At 33.8% G+C, this 23,962-nt stretch overlaps 2 pseudogenes; one reads left to right on the forward strand and one right to left on the reverse strand.

Annotated features, from left to right (window-relative positions):
- The first annotated feature begins 710 nt into the window (after window positions 1–710).
- On the forward strand, window positions 711–5,212 carry LOC120181744 (annotated as a pseudogene).
- A 501-nt stretch (window positions 5,213–5,713) lies between these two features.
- On the reverse strand, window positions 5,714–23,311 carry LOC120182349 (annotated as a pseudogene).
- Between the last annotated feature and the right edge of the window lie 651 nt (window positions 23,312–23,962).

Raw genomic sequence — 23,962 nt, forward strand, 5'->3', positions numbered from 1 at the left:
GGCACTGGTGTTAATGCGTACATCAGGGTCGACCACAGGAGCTGGCTTGTTTCGGGGTAAGAGTCGGATAAATTTTCTCGGGCAGCTTGATCCATGTTTCTGGACTTGCTTGTCATTGGGGTCGTTCCAGGTGTATAAAGTTATGAGTTTATTCTTGAGATCAAATGATAATACGATGACATGTTCAAATTCTCATCGATTTATAATAATAACCGTACCAATCAAATTACAGAAAATCACTTATTATAGTTCAAAGCATACATTCCTTTCTAAGATTATGAAAAAGATAAACATTTGTACATGTGTGGAAGCTCAGGTGAATGACCAATCCATCTATTGATTTTTAACCAATAACCCCAATTATATTTTTTGAATTACTAAAGAGTCAGAATTGTCTGGGTTGGAGTAGAAGCACCTGCATAGTGTATGTATATATAAAATAGTTACGGAAGTATCCGGTTATTTTTTTAAAAAAAATATTTTTCTTGAAATTCTAGTGTAAGCGAGGACATTATGCACCTAATAACAGGTCAACATCCACCTTTTAGTGATTTATGCAACGACAAATATCTGAAATTAATCCGTTTTTAGTATAATATAATCAAAACAATGAAAGCTAACATTCCGAAAATCCATGGGCACCATTTACCACCTATCTCATAATGCTATAAATAACCGATCCATGTTATGACTGTAAATCATTAACTTCTATGGAGGTTTCCAAGTCTCTTTCTCTTTGTTTGGTGCTATGGAATGTTATCGTTTCATTACTGAAGGGAGTCCAAGCTTCTCATAGGCTTTACCCTGAATATCAGTTTTTGGCTGCAACAACCGTTAAGCAACTCCATAGAACTGTTTACCATTTTCAGCCTCCAAAGCATTGGATCAATGGTATGTTCTCCATCGATGCTTTCATACTTCACCTCCATATCCCTTTTTCCTTCTTTTAACTCAAATATACCATAAAGATTACAAATATTAAAATTTGAACCTTGTAATTTTGGATAACGTAAAAAAAAGCATCGTAAAAAAGTGAAGGTCAAACAGGCACTTTTGTGTTGGAGGTGAATATGAAAGGGAAATGTACAAAGTTCACGACGACGTAGAACCCTAATTTATATGGAATCTTCGTTGTTAGTGGGTGGAAGTATATTCTAAGAACTAACAAAACACATGAGGATTGTATAAAGACTGATGTTTGATATACTAAAATTCATGTTGATCAATATAAGAATAATCTTCGTTGTTAGTGGGTGGACACATATTCTAAGAACTAGCGAAACACATGAGGATTGTATAAAGACTGATGTTTGATATACTAGAATTCATGTTGATCAATATAAGATTAATCTTCGTTGTTAGTGGGTGGACACATATTCTTAGAACTAGCGAAACACACGAGGATTGTATAAAGATTGGTGTTTGATATACTAGAATTCATGTTGATCAATATAAGAATAATCTTCGTTGTTAGTGGGTGGACGCATATTCTAAGAACTAGCGAAACACATGAGGATTGTATAAAGACTGATGTTTGATATACTATAATTTATGTTGATCAATATAAGATTAATCTTCGTTGTTAGTGGGTGGACGCATATTCTAAGAACTAGCGAAACACATGAGGATTGTATAAAGACTGATGTTTGATATACTAGAATTCATGTTGATCAATATAAGATTAATCTTCGTTGTTAGTGGGTGGACGCATATTCTAAGAACTAGCGAAAAACACGAGGATTGTATAAAAACTTATGTTTGATATACTAGAATTCATGTTGATCAATATAAGATTTCTCTCTCCTACATAATAGAAACAATATCTTAGATCACTTGATTAGGTGAGATTTAAAATACAAGATTATACCCAAATAAGTTAATATGAAATATCTTACTCATTCGTTTATTATAGTCTACTCAAGATATTAAAAAACATATGAACAATACAAGTACAACTATTTTTAATTTATATGAAATCTTGGTACGCAACCCTAATGTATAAAGTTCACATCAACTTACAATCCTTTTTGTTCTTTACAACCCTAATCACATTTTTTTAATGCATAAATTGTCACCTATGATACCAATATATCAATTTGATCATGATGGATACCAGGTTAACATTGTCGCTAACTTGGTTTCTGTATTTTTTTTTGGCTTATTTTCTACCGGGGACATTTGAAAATCGAACGATAGATCCAAATGGTGAGTACTTTTAGTTTCTTTTTAACCAATCCAAGCTAACCAATACTTTAGCAGGTAATGATCCTGAGAATTAATGTGTTTGATCATACAGGCCCTATGTATTATAAAGGATTCTACCATTTGTTTTACCAGTACAACCCCAAGGGTTCAGTGTGGGGCAACATAGTATGGGCGCACTCAGTCTCAAAAGACTTGGTGAATTGGGAACCCCTTGAACCTGCAATCTACCCTTCAGAACCCTTCGATATTAAGGGCACTTGGTCAGGTTCAGCCACCATTTTCCCAGGCGACAAAGTGGTCATTTATTACACAGGGATCGACGCCAAAGAGAAGCAGCTACAAAACTACGCCGTACCGGAAGACCCGTCGGATCCTTACCTACGTAAATGGAAAAAGCCAAAGGAAGGAAACCCGATGGTGGTTCCCGATAATGAGATCAACGGCAGCTCCTTTCGTGACCCCACGACTGCATGGCAAGCGAATGGGTATTGGCACATATTGGTAGGGAGCAGAAAAAACGACGTCGGTGTAGCTTATTTGTTCAAGAGCAAGGATCAAAAGACATGGGTCAAAGCTGCTGCTCCTTTGCACCAGGTCCCGGGGACAGGCAACTGGGAATGTCCGGATTTTTACCCTGTTTCGGTTTCTGGTAAGACGGGGTCGGATACTTCTACACTAGGGAACGATGTGAAACATGTTTTGAAAGTGAGTTTGGATGCGACAAGGTACGATTATTACACTATCGGGACTTATTTGCCAGATCTAGACAAGTATGTTCCTGATACAGACCTGGCTGATGGCTGGGATGGACTTTGATTTGATTATGGTAACTTTTATGCATCCAAGTCGTTCTTTGATCCAGTGAAGCACAGGAGGATTTTATGGGGTTGGAGTAATGAATCGGATACTAAGCAAGATGATGTTAAAAAAGGATGGGCTGGAATTCAGGTACTAATACCATCACACACACGTACATTATGTTGCATTGGTACACATACTAGGACAGTTATGAGGATGTAAATCGATAACTTTTTAAAATTACATGGTATGGGCATGGTAAAAGTATGGTAAATATAAATAAATTTTAATATTTGTAATTACTATAAAATCACGTATTAGACTCATGTCTAGTTTTATGTTTGTGTTATCTTTGTAAAAACAGATATATCTTAAGTTTATAATGTCTTAAGACATCTCAATCTAGAAATACCCGAAATCTATAAAAAAAATTATAGTAAGTTGTTGATATTTCACGCTTCAAAGTCAAATTTAATGTCTTATTAAAAATTATATTTTTAAATTTTTTAAAGTTAAATTTCAAAAGTAATCCTAGGTATGTGTGTGAAGATGAAATGTCATCCTTGATACGTCCTTGAAAATTTCTCCAACGTACTCAACTAATTCTAACCATACCCTTCAACACGAAAAGTCACCGGTATGTACCCAAATTGTATCCGTCCTGTACCCATCTCATAAACGTATTGAGTATTTGAAAGCATATTGGGTTGCGGGGACACATTTAGTGATGAACATTAATGGATGTTTTTATGTCAGTTGATTCCTAGAACCGTGTTGCTTGATCCCAGTGGAAAGCAATTGGTGCAATGGCCTGTTGAAGAGATTGAGACTCTAAGGGGGCAAATGATCCATAAGAGCAATCAAAAGCTTGAAACTGGGAAGCCTGTTAAACTATCAGAAGGAGTAACAGGCGCTCAGGTTTGGTTTCTAAAGGATAAACAAAGTGATTGATTGAATGAGGGGGGAAATTGACCATCTTTTGTTTTTGCAGGCTGATGTTGTAGTCACCTTCTCAATACCCAACTTGGGCAAAGCTGAGGCGTTTGATCCTAGTTGGAAAGATCCCCAAGACCTTTGTTTCAAAAAGAAATCAGTGCAGGGCGCAATGGGTCCGTTCGGTCTGATGGTGTTGGCTACGGAGAAGCTTGAAGAATTCACTCCGGTTTTCTTCAGGATTTTCAAAGCTAAAGACAACAAACCTGTTGTTCTCATGTGCTCTGATGAACAACAGTCTGTCACCCATACTGAGTTCAATTCCTCCATAAAAGAATCGACTTAAACTGGTTTTTTATTTGATTTATTTCTTGCAGCTCCACCCTGAAGACTGATGTCTATAAACCAATGTATGGTGGCTTTGTAGATGTGGATTTGGCTGATAAAAAGCTTTCTCTCAGGAGTTTGGTACGTATGAATTTTGGTTATAAAGTGGTGTGCAATTAAAAGTAGGCATAATGTAAAAATTCATCATCCACGTTTACTAATTTAATCATTTTATTTTTTTTTGAGTTTTTTTATCCTAACGTTTTATTTTATGATAAAAAAACCTTAACGTGTGATCGAATACTCACTTTGGCCCTTATTTTCTATTTTTAGAGCCTTTTGTTCTTCAACGTTTCATTTCAGGGTAAAAATACATATTTTGGAGTGTGTTAACTAATAGTTTTTATCCATCAAAAAGATTTTTCTACCCAAAAACGAAATGTTTGGAGATAAACTATTCTCCCAAAAAAAAAAAGAATAAGATCTAAGATGACCATTTTGATAAATGTTAGGGGTAATTTTGATATTATGTCTTAAAAATATATGAATATAAAACACATGAATCTATTAAGCGACGTCAATGGTAGAATTGAATATGTTCTTTTTAAAGATTTCGGATTTAAGCAGATCTGTCTACAGGGTGTGTGTATATATTAATGTCTAAGAAAGATTATACGGAGGCCATGTGACATTGGACTATTGAAAACATAAGACTTTATGTTTTGGCAGATTGATCACTCGGTGGTGGAGAGCTTTGCAGCAGGTGGGAAAACCATCATCAGCAACAGGGTATATCCAACAGTAGCAGTATTTGAGAATGCTCATGTGTTTGCATTCAACAATGGGACTCAACCTATCACTCTCGAACACTCCTGTGCTTATAGCATGCAAAGTCCTCAAAGGATGAACAAATGAAAACACTTGTTTCCCTCAAACCAATATTCAATCAAATGTGGGTCTTTTCTTTTGTGGTCCAACTTCTTCAACTAGTAAATCCTTCTCAATATTTGTTTATTTTCTTTAGTACTTCCTAATCACACGTGTTAGCACTTGCTGTTATAAAAATCATAATGTGATTTTAATTTTTTATATATAAATATAATTAAAATAATTTTATTTTATTTTATTTTATTTTATTGGTATACAGTTTTAAATTTAAATTTATATTCAATATATAAGAATATAAAAAAATTAAAAGGTAAATTAGAAAAAAATATGAATATTATGACAATTTTATATTATATTAATATACAATTTTATTTTTGATTTGCAGTTGGACAAATTTCTTTTAAAATATGAGCATTATGTCATTTTATAAAAGAAATATTAGTTAATTTGCTTTACTAAATTTAAATGCATAAATTGTTTGTAAATTAATTTCTCAAAATTATAACAATATCCACCAACAGAAATGGCAAAATACAGACAGTAAACGGAAATTAAACGTTGATCATACTGTAACGATATATGTTGCAGCTGCTACATCCTGAGAAAGGATTATTAGTCTAAGAAAGTGCAATACACCAGATGTTACAACTGCTACATCCTTGCGACCTTCCATAAAATGATTGATTATAACAGTTTACACTAATCATACAGATGGAAAATTAATTTCCGAATTGAAGTTGATTTGAGTGAGGGGCGGGCGTGGTATTAACGATACCTTTATTTCCTTTGACTCAAATGAATTGTTTTCACGAAATTCTTCGACCAGAGCTTCCATTGGCATGGTTCGTAGTGAGTTAATCGTCCCTTTGCTTGGTACGTCTTGCTCGCTTCGTATTGGTGTCGTCTCACTCGGCTCATAATCCTATACATTTAGTTTTGTTGATAGACAAATTTGAGTATCAAAACTCAAATTTAAGTCAAAAGCTTTATGCATTAACAGACATACCATATATCTTTTCTGGAATGTTTCTTCTAATCTCTGCTTGATTGATGAAGCTTGACTTGAATGATCATCCGGGAATGCTTCAAGACTTTTACTTTGAGCTTTAACAGCGTCCACAATTCCCCGTGTTATTCCCTGTTCCTGCTCTGACATTCCAGTGCAGAATTCCACCAAGAAATTATCTCATTAGAGGATTCCCATCCCGACAACGGGATGATATCAATAAATATCATTATGCTCATCAGTGTACATATTCTAGAAGAAAAGACTCTCACCATCAATGTACTGAAGGGTTTCATCAGTATTCTTCAAGCCATCTTTCTCAGCTGCATCGCGGGCACTATCAATCTCAGCACCATGCTGCTCATGTGCAACAGTAGCATTCCTGGAATAAACATATTGAAATCTACTCCAATGAGACAAAAATGGAACAGGTTATAGTTTCTTTGCGTCAGACTTTGATTGCTCCTACATGGCATATGCTTCATGAATAAGAAATTTCAAGAATGTATCTCCCGGTCAGGAAATAGTAATATGCATGTTATACCTCATAAGCCTTTTGGAAGCTGGCAATGCTCTTCATCTGAACTTCATCAGCTTGCACAGCATGATTCTAAACCCTCAGAGACTCTTCGGCAAGCTTATCCAGAATTTCACTGCTATAATCAGAAATGTGCTTTGTTTGCTCAATACTTACATGGAACCTCTGTTAATCAAAAGAGGGAGAAAAAAATAAATATTTAACAAGGAAAAGGAAAGAAATATAGAGGAAAGAAATCTAGCTATGCAACCTGTGAGTTATGCGATAAGAGGATAATGTAGTTTAGTTTAAACTCCGAACCTATTATTTAGATAAGAGTAAAACACTTACTGCTAGGTTAGTTTAACTAAAACACTTACCCTAATTATTGTATATTATTTTCTATCATGTCTATGTAAACGAACAGTTTTTCTTTTATGTGAATAAAAATTCACTCCTTTTTTTAGAAACAAATTTTCCTAGAATCAACAATTTCTCAACAGGCTCTTGACCCAAACGCAGCAGAAATACATTATAAAGTTAACATGGTATCAGTTTAGGTTACCGATCCAATTTTACCTAGTTGTCGATGACTTCTTCGTCTTCTTCCGAGGCTATCTCTGGGCCTCTCTTTCATACCTCTGGTTCTACCCTCACCGATGCATCACCAGCATCAATTACCTGTCACCGTTTGAATGGCAACAATTATATTGCATGGTCTCAATCCGTCCAACTATTCCTTACTGGCCCACGTAAACAACAACACCTGTTAGAAACGACACCGACTCCGGATGTTACCGATCCTGACTACGCAAATTGGCTCAGCGATGACACCATGATCATGTCTTGGCTAATAAACTCGATGGTCCCTGAGGTGGGGGAGAATTTCCTGTTGTACCACACGGCGACTGAGATTCAAAGTGCGACGAAGGAGACTTTGGAGAATTCGACTACGTTGTTTGGTATTGAATGCCAAATTAATAATCTTAAACAAGAAGGTATGAGTGTTACCCAATATTTCAGCATTTTATCTCGTTTCTGGCAGCAGCTCGATTTGTTTGAGTCGCGTGATTGGCGGTGTGGCGATGATGCTTAGTTGTTTAAACAACTTGTGGAGAAAAGATGTATTTTTCAAATTATTTTTGGTCTCAATAAAGAACTTGATGAAGTCAAGGGAGAGTGTTGAGTCTGAAACCTCTTCTGTCGATTTGCAAAGTTTTCTCGGAGGTTTGTCGGGAGGAAAGCCGTCGTACTCTTATGCTTCCCGATCTAGTGGTTGATGAAGGGTCGGCATTGGTTACCCACTTTCAGAATAATTCTAGGCTGAAGAAAGGAAAACCCTAGTGCGATCACGGTAGAAAGCCATGACATGTGCGTGATAGCTACTGGAAATTACATGGCAAACAAGCAGATTGGAAGCCTTCTAAACAAGTCGTTCCACGTGATTCTCAGGGTTATTTTGCATCATCTACCGACTTGTCGGACAGTTCCTTTAGCAAGAAACAAATGGAGGAATTAAGACAGATGTTCAGTCAATTAAATTCGGTCTCTGAGTCCCAGAATTCAGCTCCTGAAGGTCGAGCTCCTCTTGAAACTTTGGCCAACGAAAACAAATCTACTACATGGATTGTGGATTCCGGAGCTAGAGATCATATGACAGGCGACCTTCACCTTGGATTTTCAAATAAATCAGTGTGCTTCTCATATCCGAACGGTAGATGGTTTTCTTTAGACTATTGCAGGCAGTGGATTAGTTCGGATAATTCCAATTATTGATAGTGATATTTGAGGCCCTTCCCGAGTAGCAAGTTCAAATGGGTTTCGATGGTTTCTTTCCTTCATTAATGACCACTCTCGTATGACATGAACTTTCCTTATAAAAACCAAATCCAAAACTAGTGATATTTTCAAACGATTTCACACAATGATTGCAACCCAATTTGAGAGTTCTATTCAAGTTCTTCATTCTAATAATGGTATGAATATTTCACCAAAAATTTGGGTGCTTTCTTTCAAGAAAAAGATATTGTTCACCTTACCTCCTGTGTTAATACCTCACAAAAAATAGGATTGCTGAGCCAAAAAATCGCCATCTTTTGCAAGTTACCAGGTCTCTTCTTTTTTCTACAAATGTTTCTTCTTATTTTTGGGGAGATGCTCTTTTAACTGTCACATACTTGATTAACCGAATGCCTAGTAAACCTTTGCATTTTCAATGTCTGAGAGATGTTTTTCTTATGAGTTTTCTTCATTTTTAGCCTTTGACTTCTACTTTACCTTTCTGAGTCTTTGGTTGTATTGTGTTTGTCCATAATGATGATAAGTCTAGATCTAAGTTAGATACTCAAACATTTAAATGTGTCTTTCTTGGAAATTCTTCTACTCAAAAGGTCTATAAGTGTTATTGTCCTAGTACTAAGAAATGTTTTATATCCATGGATGTTTCGTTCTTGGAAAACACCCCATTTTCCCCAAATTTAAAATTCAGGGGAAGTCATCACCAAGTGAATTTTAGATTTATGATTTTTGTTCCTATGTCATATCCTTTTGTTCTTAACCAACCAGACAAACCATTCTCACCAGCCGAACCAGTTCTACTAGCCGAACAAGACTTGCAATCGAACCAACCTTGTCATACTACCCTACAGAAATGAATCTGCCTCAAATCGAACATAACACTGGTTCACCTCATACCTTTTCTAATCCCAAAGTACTTGTTTACAAAGGATACAAAGACCCGTTTTTGAGGTTCCCATACAAAGTGATCACTACTGAGAGCTAGAACCGAGCCTGAATGCCTTCGAACTTAAAGAAGGTAACCATTGTTTTTTGAATGATTTAAATGTCTCAATTGATACAAGTGATTTGTTGATGGCTTAAAGGAAGGGAGTAAGGAGATGTACAAATTATCCAATTAATAGATTTGTTGCATATGAGAGACTAATGCCTCATTTTATGAGTTTTACAGTTAATGTGGATAGTATTGTTGTGTCGAATACAGTGGAAGAAGCATTGAAAGATCCTAAGTGGAGGAAAGTGGTTGAAGAAGAGTTATTGGCACTGAAAAATTAATAACACTTGGGTTATAGTTGATCTTCCTAAGCATAAGAAATCGATCGGTTGTAAATGGGTATTTACTGTGAAATACAAGGAAAATGACAGTGTTGATAGATATAAGGTGAGACTAGTGGCAAAAGGGTTCACTTATTCACATGGAGTGGACTATCAAGAGATGTTTACTCCTGTAGCAAAGTTAAAACTGTAAGAGTGTTGCTATCCGTTAATGATTAGTGGATAGTTCATCAACTAGACATAAAAATGCTTTCTTGAATAGGAATTTAGAATAAGAAGTTTATATGCGAGTTCCACCTAAAGCAAATACAGAAAGCAAGCAAGTGTGCAGGTTACTAAAGTCGTTATATGGTCTTAAACAATCTCCTAGGGCATGGCTCGAAAAATTCACAAAGGTAATTATTCAAGATGGTTACAGGCAATGTCAATCATGTCACACTTTGTTTGTGAAAACTGCATCAAACAAGAAAAAGGCAATTTTAATCATCTATGTGGATGGCATCATAATAACTGATGATGATGTTGTGGAAATAGAAAGATCGAAGAAGCTACTAGCAAGAGATTTTGAGACTAAAGACTTAGGTATCTTGCTATACTTCTTAGGTATGGAGGTGGCCAGATTGAAGGAAGGGATAATCATTAATCAGAGAAAGTACATTTTAAATTTACTATCAGAAATAAGAAATGAAGGATGCAAACCGACATAAACTCCCATGGAGGAGAATCTAAAATTAAGGAGGGAAGAAATAGGTAGTCCGATAAACAAAAACAATATCAAAGACTAGTAGGTAAGTTGATTTATCTTTTTCTTACTAGACCATATATAGCTTTTCTTATAAGTATAGTAAGTCAATACATGAATGACCCAAGAGAAGAATATTTATAAGGAGTAAATCAAATCTTGAGGTACTTGAAAATGACACCGAGACATGGATTAATTTTCCAAAAAATAAAGATAGAACAGTGGGAATTTTTATAGATTCAAGATTGGCATGAGAGTTAATCGACAGAAGGTCTACTACAGGTTATTTTTCATTTGTTGGGGATATCTAGTAACTTGGAGAGGCAAGAAACAAGAAGTGGTTTCTAGAAGTAGTGTAGAAGTAGAATTTTGGGCGACGACACTTGAATTTTACGAAGGAATTTGGTTACAACGGCTACTGAATGAACTCGAGTTGTGTAGTGAAAAACACTTTGAACTCCAAAATGATAGCAAGTATGCTATAAATATCACGGAGAAACCGATCCATCATGACCTGACTAAACATGTAGAGATCGATAGACACTTTATCTCTGAGAATGTGAATAAGGGAGCAGTAAAAACTTAACTACATTTCTACCAAATATTAGTTGGTGGACATTATTACCAAGACACTTCCAAGAATTATTTTTGATGAGATAATATCCAAGATGGGTCTCTACAATATTTACTAGTGTGAGTTATGCGATAGGAGGATAAGTATTATGTAGTTTAGTTTAAACTCCTAGCCCAATATTTAGATAAGAGTAAAACACTTAATAATAGGTTAGTTTAACTAAAACACTTACCCTAATTATTGTATATATTTTCTATCATGTCTATGTAAACGTACAAATTTTCTTTTATATGAATAAAAATTCTCCTTTTTTCATATACAATTCTTCTTAAAATCAACAATTTCTGATCATGCTCTTGACCCAAATTCAGCAAAAATACATTATAAAATTAACACAACCATCTACAGGAAATCACATAAATATAAATAAAACAAACAAAAAATATTGTAAGTAACAAAAAATTTATTGTAGAATAACTATATGTCCAACATGTATCTCTACCTTCAAAGATAGGTTCAGAATTGGAACACAAATATGTCTTAATTCCTTCGTAAAAACAGTTATTTCACCCTGGTAAGTTGAAAGAATACCTTGAAGTTCATCAAACATTGAATCTGCTTTGATGGCCTCAGATAAAAGGGAGTGATCCATAGTTCATAAAAAAATAGGGAAACAATTAAACCAAACATGCACTCCAAATAAATAAAATAAAAGCAACCAAACTTAAAATATCAGCACCTACCTCTTTAATAGAATGTGCATTTGATGAAGACAGTTCAAATTTCATCTAATACAACATTGAAGCTAGCTTTGTACAATCGCACAACATTTTGGACTGCTTCCATGTGGGAAATATCCAAAGCTCTTGCAGTATTCACCTTTTTCTTCATTTCCAAGATAGCCTAGAAGCAATTTTATGAATACAAGGTCAGACACAACTACTAAATGATATCCACAAAAGAATTATCAAGTTGGTTAAAAGTAATCTTTGAGGTTTATTCAAGGGGAAAGCTTTTGGTACCTTATCATATATATCGGTAAAAGACCAAAAGAGTTTCTCAACACTTCGAACGTGTTCATTTTGTTGAGACACTAATGAGGCCACAAGTTTGCAAAGTGAGCCAATTTGTTAGGCTAGTTTTACTTGGAAGTTGTTAACCTCTACTCTGTTATCATTGCTTAATTTGTCTTCTCTTCCTATAAAGTAAATCATCATAGGGCCATATACTCATATTTCAATTCGTTTATATACACTACATGTGAAATAACTAAGCACTAAGCAGAACGACATACCAATTTTCAAGAACAATGAAGCATTATCCTTAAGAGATTTCTCCAAGTCAGAACTTAAGACATTGGCTTGATGTACTAGAACATTTTCTATTTTTGACCATTCAAAATAACGTCAGGCACAAAATAGATAGTAATAGTCAAGACTTAAGTACATATTGACATAAACTTTTTTTTGTTCACATATAATAAATTATTTCTCCTTCAACACATAGTGACACTCTTTAGTTCTTCAGAGTTAGAAAACAATTTGACACCTTCATTGAAGCTTTTCTGTAATTTTCACCTATTTAATTAGTAAGAGTCTATAACATAAAAGGATTGAAGAAAAACTAACAAAGTTCACCTCAGTCGTCTCAAGTTTCCCACTCAAATCAAAGGTGTCGCTCTAAGGCAACATAATTATCTTGTAATTCCTGAAGTTGTTGTTTTGTAATAAATAGAAAAAGAAAGAAGTTGTAAGTTAGATAAATCAAACAAAGACACCAAAGAACTTGTGAATATGGCTAATTAAAAGAGACACTATAGCAAAAATTAACCATATGATGTGCTTCTAAAAGGACCCCCACTTGTTTGATATGTTTAGCCATTGCCTACACAATTGCTAGACAAACAACATGTTGAAAATATTTTATGTTTCGATATAAAAAACTAAGTATAAATGAATTTTAAGATTTTACAAAGATTTTTATAAGGATATTCAATTCAATTAATCGAATATCAAATTATTACTCTAAGTCTTTCAAGATCAATTTCAAACCTTACTAAATGTGTAAAATTGTGTTTTATAATTAATATACTTTTGAAACAATTTTCACAAAGTATTTTGAACCGAAATCAAGCCTAAAATCAATTTTTCAAAGGGATGCACCGATGCACCAATCCATGCATCAATGCACCAATGATTAAATTGAACATCGAATGCAGTTTATGCATCGATGCACTCTCCATGCATTCGATGCACTCAGGTTTTAATGAAAACATAGAATGCATTTTATGCATCGATGCACACACCATGCATCGAATGCATTTTATGCATTGATGCATACTTTGTGCACCGATGCACTAAGTGTTCCAACGGTCAAAATATTTGAATTTTACACTTGATGCACCTTGTGTATACATCAATGCACTGACGCTCCCAACTGATTTTATTAATTGTTTTCACACTTAAATGGTTATATTGACTCCACTAATCATCCCCAACGTTCAGAATCAATTGAAGGAGTATTTAAATAAGTTTAGAAGCCATTGATCAACAATAAGAAACAACAAGAAACTAGAATCAAGAGAGAATCAAAGAGAAACCATCAAACTCATTGTTTGAGCACTTCAAGCCTATTTTTCATTCAATATTCATTTTTCTTTCAAGAACACTACTTGTACTCAATTGTATTCATTATTGAGTGTTCTTTTCTTTGTTCTAGAATTGTGCAAACATATTTACCTTGTGAGGTTTTTCATTAAGTTTGCAAATTTGTAATATTCTCTTTGAGAAAGAATGTTCTCAAGAATTTGGATATATTCTTGAGGGAGTTGTAAGGTTATCTCTTTGGCCTCAAAAGAAAGAACAAATTAATAAATTTATTGAAAAATCCTTAGTGTGGATAGCTAAGGTAGTGGACGTAGACTTTGGTTGAGAAAGTTGAACCACTCTAAATCGTTGTGCAATTACTTTCAATTTTCTGCAAAAGCTTCCACCAAAATTTTAATTGCCAATTCACCCCCCTCTTGGCCATATTCGTCGATCGATTAACTCAATAATTGGTATCAGAGCCTCACTCATTTGAAGTTTAATCATCTCTTGAGTCGATTCGGGAAGAGTTACATCGATAATCAAGTCATCAATGGCCTCCACTTTAATCATCGATGCCCGTCAACAAGCCTCATTTCTTCAATGGAGCTAACTATGCCTATTGGAAGAATATGATGATGTATTTTATTAAAGCAAGTGACATGGGAGCATGGAATGTTGTAGAAGATGGATATATCAAGCCTATCTATCATCCAAGATTGTGGAGTGAATGAGAGACAAAAATGTTCCAGCTCAACTCCAAAGCCATTCATATCATATTTTGTGCTCTTGGACCAGATAAATACAGAAGGGTTTCATCTTGTACAACCGCCAAATAAATATGGGATAAACTACAAGTCACTCATGAAGGCACGGATGAGGTAAAAGAATCTAAAATTAGTCTTCTAACACATAGCTATGAAAAGTTCATGATGAAACCAAATAAAGATATCAAAGCTATGACGGATAGATTTTCAACGATTATCAATGGTCTCACATCATATGGAGAGATCATTCCAAATGAAAAGCTTGTTAGGAAGTTAGTTTACTCACTTCCAAAATCATGGCAATCAAAGAAGACGACAATCATCGAGGCTAAGAACCTAAAGTCATTAACTCTTGAAGAGCTAATCGGTTCCCTCCTCACTCATGAAATGATGCTTGAAGATGAGGTAGACCTCGATAAGATTGACGAGACACCAAAGAAGAAAGAGAAGAAGAAAAACATTGGAATTGCTCTCAAATCCACAAAAGATGAGAGTGATTCGGATAAAGATGACGATGACGAGGAAATGGCATTGTTTGCCAAACGGTTCAGAAAATGATGAGGCCTAACCTAGGAAGAAAATTCAAATGAAATGAAGGCTTCAAAAATGAACCAAAAGAGAAGGACCCGATCATTTGCTATGAATGCAAAAAGCCAGGGCATGTCAAATATGATTACCTACAATTGAAGAGAAATGGTCAATTAAAGAACAAGCACAAGGCTCTTGTAGCTACATGGAGCGATGAAGAAGGTTCTGATGAAGAGGAACAAGAAGTAGCAAACTTGTGCTTGATGACATTCGGGGAAGATTCTAAGGTAACCTCTAACTCATTTGATTTAGATAGTTTATCTTATGATGAGTTATTAGAGGAATATAATGGGTTGGCTTCGGATTATGAGAAATTGTTTTTAAAATACAAAAATGATATTTCAAAATTAAAAAATAAAAATAATCTCATATCCAAGACCAACAATGATCTTGAAAGTAAAATCAAACATTTACAAATCAAACTAGAAGAGTTTGAAAAGAAAAATACTGATTTGCAAAATTTACTTTCAAGAGTCAATGATGATCATCAAAAGGAAATTGATGATCTTAAAGCTTCTTTTGATAAAGTTGAATCAAAACATTTTGAAAAAGGAGAAAATTCAAAAATCAACTTTGTTAGAAAAAGTTTTAGAAACTACAATCATAGAGGTCCCCGAAGAACCTCTAATGGAAAATTTGTTAGAAGTATATGGGTTCCTAAAGAACTCATTACTACAAAAGATAAGGATATCCTACACAAATGGATACCTAAGGGGACTAGGGTTTTGGAAACTAATGAATATGGACCCAAAAGAATTTGGGTACCAAAAATCAAAAATTAATCTATGTTTGTAGGAAAAGGAGCATTGTTACAAGGCACGGGAAACAAACTCAAACTCATGGTACCTTGATAGTTGATGCTCAAGACACATGACCGGAGACAAAAGCTATTCATAGAGCTCAACGCCAAAAATAGATGATAAGTGACTTTTGGTGATAACTCAAAAGGTCACATTGAAGGTATATGCACTATAGGTAATTCCTCTTCCATACAAATTAAGAATGTTTTATATGTGAATGGATTAAAGCATAATCTTTTGAGTATTAGTTAATTTTGTTATAAGGGATTCAATGTCATGTTTGAAACTAATGGTTGTAAAGTTATTGACATTGCATCTAATCGGATTATGCTTGTTGGTCATAGAATATGAAACATTTACATGGTGCATTTAGATTCTATAGATATGACTAATTTATGCCTAGTTGCTAAGGATGAGCATGATAGTTGGTTATGGCAAAAGAGACTAGAGCATGCTAGTATGAGTGTTTTGCAACGGCTAATTTACATGGTGCATTTAGATTCTATAGATATGCCAAATTTATGCCTAGTTGCTAAGGATGAGCATGATAGATGGTTATGGCAAAGGAGACTAGAGCATGCTAGTATGAGTGTTTTGCAACGGCTAATTCAAGGAGACCTAGTAAGAGGGTTGCCTAAACTAAAATTTGATAATGATAAAATCTGTGATGCTTGTGCTAAAGGAAAATAAAAGAGAGTTTCTTTTAAATCCATTAATGACTTATCAACTAGTAGAGTATTACAATTTATCCATATAGATCTTTTTGGACCAACTAGGACTACTAGCTTGGGTGGAAAACAATATGCATTTTTCTTGGTAGATGACTATTCTAGATATACTTGGGTTCTATTTTTAAGTACTAAAGATGAAGCATTAGAACATTTCATCACATTTTCAAAAATAATCCAAAACGAAAATGGTTACTCTATAACTAGTATTAGGAGTGATCATGACACTGAATTTGAAAATCTCAGATTTACTGAGTTTTGTAATTCTAATGGTATTAGTCATAATTTTTCAGCACCTAGAACCCCTCAACAAAATGGAGTTGTTGAGAGGAAAAATCGAACTTTAGAAGAAATGGCTAAAACCATGCTTTGTGAAAATAATTTGCCAAAATATTTTTGGGCAGAAGCCACAAATACCGCTTGTTATGTTGTAAATCGAGTAATGATTAGGCCAATTTTAAAGAAACTCCATATGAAATTTTCAAAAATAAAAAGCCTAACATTAGCTATTTTCATCCTTTTGGATGTAAATGTTTTGTTTTAAACAACGGTAAAGAAAACCTTGGCAAATTTGATGCTAAAAGTGATGAAGAAATGTTTTGTTTTAAATTTTAAACCTTGGCAAAAGCTCTTTATGGTTTAAAACAAGCTCCTAGAGCTTGGTATGAAAGATTGTCAAATTTTTTTAATCGAAAAAGGTTTTTCAAAAGGGAAGGTTGACACTACATTGTTTTTAAAGCATAATGGTAAAGATTTATTAGTAGTTCAAATTTATGTTGATGATATAATATTTGGTTCTGCTAATGTTGTTCTTTGCCAAGAATTTTCTAAGCTAATGCAAAGTGAATTTGAGATAAGTATGATGGGAGAGATCTCATTTTTCTTGGGACTCCAAATCAAGCAAAGAAAAAATGGCATCTTCATCAATCAAGCTAAGTACGTCAAAGATATGCTTAAGAAGTTTGGACTGGAAAATGGGAAACCACATAACACTCCAATGAGCTCATCTACAAAGCTTGACATAGATGAAGGAGGTAAATGTGTGGTTATTAAATTATATAGGTCAATGATTGGCTCTTTGCTTTATCTAACTGCAAGTAGACCGGAAATTATGTTTAGTGTTTGCTTATGTGCTAGATTTCAATCATGTCCTAAGGAATCACATTTACTAGCTGTTAAGAGAATCTTTAGATACCTTAAGGACACTCCTAGTTTAGGACTTTGGTATCCTAGAGACTATAGCTTTAGCTTGCATGCCTTTTCTGATACGGAATATGGATGATGCAAATTAGATAGGAAAAGCACCTCCGGTACTTGCCAATTCCTCGGAAATATGTTGATTTCTTGGTTTTCAAAGAAACAAAATTGTGTTGCATTATCTACCAATGAAGCAAAATACATTTCAGCCGGTAGTTATTGTACACAAGTTTTATGGATGAAACAACAACTTTTTGATTATGAAATTGAAGTAGGTATCATTCCTATCAAGTGTGACAATACTAGAGCTATTTGTCTCACTAAAAGTCCCATCCAACACTCTAGAACTAAGCACATTGAAATTAAACATCACTTCATTAGAGACCATGTCGCTAAAGAAGATATAGTTCTAGAATTTGTTGATACTTTGCACCAATTAGCGAATATCTTTACAAAACCTTTAGACAAAGAAATATTTTGGACACTTATGAGAGAATTAGGTTTAACTGACCTATCTTCATTTAGCGTTTAAAATATTTTTAGCACTTTTAAGAATAAATGAAAAATGCTTATAATAATAATTTTTTATTGCATTCTTTGCTATTAGTTAGGGGAGTTTATGTTCTTTGGTAAAAATTAACTTTATGTTCAAATGTAGTTTAAGGATTAATTTGATTGATTGAACATGATTAATTTTCAATATATGAGTTGCCAATACCACTAGAGCTAATTAATTTAGCATTTTGAGTGTTTAAAATGGACTTTTGACATTTTTGTGCTTAATGCATTGGTACACTTAACAGTGCATCAATGCATCCCTTTGAATGTGCATCGATACACCATAAAGGTGCATCGATGCACTCCTTGAATGTGCATCGATGCACAAGGCCGTGGATCGATGCATCCGTCGAGTTTTGGTTAAAAAACATGTTTCTCTTCTTTGTCTCAAAACCCTCAAAACACCTCTTTACCTCCTCTCTCTCTCTCAACTCTCCATTTGTCTCCAATCAATGTATTTTGGATGGATTTCAATCGTTCTTCAACTCCAAATCCTGCTTATATCATTAATTCATGCAAAACAACATCACATTCCTCTCAAATTCAAAATTTTCAAGGTAATATTTCAAAACCTCTGTTTTATTGATTTTTAAACTTAGAACTAGTTTTGATTAGTTCTTGGATGAATATTATATCGGTCATTGATTATATTATGTTTCTAAACTAGATTTCACAATCAATTTCGTCAAAAAACAAGCAATTTTTCAACATTGTCTTTGAATTTTAGAAATAAAAAAAATGCTATTTTAAAAAATCATTGTTTTTGATTTAATTGTATTGTTTTCATGAAAAAACTATATGAATTATGATATCTCTAAATGTTATTTTCAAATAATTTTCAAAAACTTTGCCCATTAGGATTCGGTTTAGAGAACCTTGAATTATTGCGGACTCAATTGAGTTTTGGGATTGATTTTTTTGCATGCATGTGTTTTAAAACTGCAGGTTACATTTCTAATTTCGTTTCCTAAATCATGTCAAACCCAAAACGCCCTATGTCTTCATCAAGTAGTTCAAACTGACCTCCCATTCCTCCTCAAAATCCAAACCCGAATGACCAAAACATTATAAGTTCTTGTTTTAATATGCCTGAGCGTCGTAGGGATGAACTCTACCATAGTTATATGAACTCCTTCCAATCTTATAGAATCCGGGAAGAGCGTATTCCTTCTGTTCAAGCCAAGATTGATATTGACTTCGAATACCTTTCGATTCTCAAAACATGGAAGTTTGATAAACTATTTTCCCTAAAACCTATTGTCTATCATCAGTTAGTCAACATTTTCTACTTTAATACGGTATGTATTCAAAACAAGACTCAATGTGGGACTATAGGAATTAGATCCTATCTTTTAGGACAATATATTCATATTGACTCCGAGCCTATCGCTTCACATTTTGGGCTAGATGACGATGGTTTATATAATGAGAAAGAAACTGTGGAATATCCCTATGTTCCAAATACTAGTGTTAGTACTCTACGATCTCATCACGATCATTTTCTTCATTTGATGATCTCTTGGTGGTTTAGACCATCCGGAGGTAGGTACTCCACTCTTCGTATTAGGGATTTATAGTGGATGTAGTGTATCAAGAATAAGAACAAAATAATCTTGCCACACATTATATTTAGTGAGATAGTGGATACCATAAACATTATTCCTTCAAAACATGTCAAAACATTAGTTTATGGATGTCTTCTTAGTAACCTTTTTATCAAACTCGGTCTTAACGTATCTCTTGACAATCCTATTCCTCTCCAAAACCAAATCAATCTCACCTCGTTGAAAAAAAGCTGATTGGAAACAGGACGAGGAAATTGGTCAATGGGTTTATCGACCCTCTAAGCAAACCCTAGGAGCGAGTTCTTCACGAGAACCTCCTGCTCCTAGCTCTTCTCGTGCCCCTCCTCCTCCTCCGGCACCGGCTACAGATGATGATCCCGAGATTCAAGGATTATTTCAAGACATTGACAATCTCGACAATGCTCCGGCACCACAAGAGGATCAAGTGCCTCAATATTTTTGCTCGTTTTTGGAGACATTTGATCTATGTTTTTCTTCCATCAAATCCCATTTGACTGCTAACAACGAAGCGGTGGATCATCGCTTAGACACTTTGGAAGCTCAATAAATGGAGTTTCAACGGTAGATGCTTGCACGTATGGATGCTCTCTCTCTTGAGATGCAAGCACGATTTCCTCCTCCTCCCGATCCTCCGATGGAGTAGATTTTTTCCTTGTTATGCTTTCTTGGATTTAAAACTTGGATTGATTTTGTCGTTTCTGGATTGTTTATTTTGGATGATTGAATGTTTGGATTAGAGTTTTGGTTGTTTTGTCTATAAGAACTTAATGCGTATATGTTTAGTTTGGTTTGAATTTTCTTATTTTTGCATCATTAGACATATATGACCAATTTACCATTTCACATTCGATATGAATATTGATTATGAAACTAATGGCTAATCTCTCTTTTGATTGTGATCTTAGCAGCTTAATCTTATTATTAAATAAACTGGCTAAATTTTTTAAAGTCTTTTTTATTTAACAAAAAGGGGGAAAAGATGTATCATAGTAAGGGGGTAATTTTCAACTTTTCAAATTGATTTCAAAAATAAATTTTTAACAAATCTTAAAATTACTCAAGTGTTTTGTTATATCAAAAAGGGGGAGATTGTTGAAAATATTTTATGTTTCGATATAACAAACTAAGTATAAATGAATTTTAAGATTTTACAAAGATTTTTATAAGTATATTTGATTCAATTAATCGAATATCAAATTATTACTCCAAGTCTTTCAAGATCAATTTCAAACCTTACTAAATGTGTAAAAAAAAATTTATACTTAATATATTTTTGAAACAATTTTCACAAAGTATTTTGAACCGAAATCAAGCCTAAAATCAATTTTTCAAAGGGATGCACCGATGCACCAATCCATGCATTGATGCACCAATCCATGCATTGATGCACCAATGAATAAATTGAACATCGAATGCAATTTATGCATCGATGCACTCTCCATGCATCGATGCACTCAGGTTTTAATGAAAATATCGAATGCATTTTATGCATCGATGCACTTAGGCCTATTCAAAACATCGAATGCATTTTATGCATCGATGCGCACTTAATGCACCGATGCACTAAGTGTTCCAACGGTCAAAATATTTGAATTTTACACTTGATTCACCTTGTGTATGCATCGATGCACTGACGCTCCCAACTGATTTTATTAATTGTTTTCACACTTAAACAGCTTTATTGACTCCATTAATCATCCCCAACGTTCAGACTCAATTGAAGGAGTATTTAAACAAGCTTAAAGCCATTGATCAACAATAAGAAACAACAAGAAACTAGAATCAAGAGAGAATCAAAGAGAAAACATCAAACTCATTGTTTGAGCACTTCAAGCCTATTTTTCATTCAATATTCATTTTTATTTCAAGAACATTACTTGTACTCAATTGTAATCATTCTTGAGTGTTCTTTTCTTTGTTATAGAATTGTGCAAACACATTTACCTTGTGAGGTTTTTCATTAAGTTTGCAAATTTGTAATCTTCTCTTTGAAAAAGAGTGTTATCAAGAATTGGGGTATATTCTTGAGGGAGTTGTAAGGTTATCTCTTTGGCCTCAAAAGAAAGAACAAATTAGTAAATTTGTTGGAAAATCCTTAGTGTGGATAGCTAAGGTAGTGGACGTAGACTTTGGTTGAGAAAGTCGAACCATTCTAAATCGATGTGCAATTGCTTTCAATTTTCTGCAAAAGCTTCCACCAAAATTTTAATTGCCAATTCACCCCTCCTCTTGGCCATATTCGTCGATCGATTAACTCAACACAACATAAATAATAAGGAATCAAAAGAATCATTCAATAGCCCTAATAATGAGTGTACTAAATAAAAAGACTTCTTATACTTGTTTAGAAAAACTCATATGGATAGAGTAGAAAAACAACTAAAAGTTTCCAATAGTAGCAAACAAATATCTTATTCAACAAATGAAGTGAAAGAAATTTTCAAAATAATAAAACTTTTGCTAGTAGGCATAAACATATACCCTAAATCTAAAGGGGAAGTAAGAACCAAATCATACACCTTTCTTTCACTTTCTTCTTGGTAATATCGTTCATTTGGAATATAAATGTCATTCTTTTCACGAGCAACATACACCTCTGAATAAATAGACATGAAAAAAGCAATATTATAATAGTTAATGTAGTTCATAAAAAGATTGTATTACTCAATATGTTTAATTGTTTGAACAACCATCCAATAAAGAAGCATTTTAATTGACTTTAGGTACTCAATTTCACCATAAAGGTCCTTTATAAAAGTTGATTTCATCATTTTTGTTGTTAACCTACATAAAGTTATCAATAAATTACATGCCAAACCTTTTCTAATTTCCAAACAACGATATCATATAACCAGAAATAACAATAAAACTCAAACAAGTTATATGGTAAGGGAAAGAAACAATAAGTGGATGTATCCGTTGCAAAAAACAAAAGTTACATATTCGCAATTTATATCAACTTGCATTTAAGATATACAACAGAACAATTACATCCCTGCATGGGCATGTATAATCATGTTACTTTATTAATAACGATGACTAAATGTGAAGATTATAAACCAACTTTAAGTTCATAAAACTTCAAGAAAATTTTGAGTTCTATTTGAAGCATGAATGGTACATCAGTTTTCACAAGCATAAATTTTCATTTATCAAAAGTCAAATTGAAGCAAACAAAGTAGTAACTTGACAATCAATGCAATTCGGGCAAAGTTGGTAGAAGCTAAAGCGGACACTCAATAGTTGTAAATATTAGCATGTTTCTAAATAAATGGTTATAGACAACAAACTTCATGCTTATTTTTTATATTCTTCACCTTGTGTGAATAATCTAGTGTAATTAAGGTCCTCAAGACAATGGATACCAGGAGAACAGTAGCTATAATACAAGTCTTTTTCCTTCCCGAATCATAAAGTAATTGAGTAAGCTTGTTATCCATGAATTCCTATTAAAGTAAATTACTACTAAAAAACATGAAAGGAATATAGTGTGAGTTATATTATGATTAAGATTAATTATTAGTATTTTATGAATTATATTACGATTAATATTAATTATTAATATTTTATTATTAGTAACTCTAGAAAATTATTTTGTAAGAACTCTATCATATCTAGGACACTCAACTAAACTTGTATATAAGCAGCCCTATTATAACTTCTTGATCTTCCAATTACTTCTGTCACCATTTTCCTCATCGTCTTTCTCTATTGATGCCCCTACCGTTTCGATCAACAAACCGCTATTTTACTTCATCGTATGTCATCACTGTTTCAATGTAATCATGGGATATCAAATTTTAAAAACCATTTAAATCATTCTCTTAGGTATCAAATTTTGATTTCAAAGGACTTGTAGAAGACAATGGTTAAATCTAACTTCGTTTTATTATCTTCAAGTTTTAATTCATGGATTGTTGATTTAGGATCTAGTGACCACATGATGGGAGACTTCACTCTCTTTCAGAATTTTACAAAAGCAATTTCTTCTTCTAGTGTCCGAACGGCTGATGGTTCCCCTTCATCAATTGCGTACAGTGGTTTTATTTGGATTAATTAGTATATTATTTTATCTTATGTTCTTTATGTTT

The sequence above is a fragment of the Hibiscus syriacus genome, unplaced genomic scaffold (assembly GCF_006381635.1).
Source record: "Hibiscus syriacus cultivar Baekdansim isolate YM2019G1 unplaced genomic scaffold, ASM638163v2 tig00003721_pilon, whole genome shotgun sequence".
NCBI classification, from domain to species: domain Eukaryota; kingdom Viridiplantae; phylum Streptophyta; class Magnoliopsida; order Malvales; family Malvaceae; genus Hibiscus; species Hibiscus syriacus.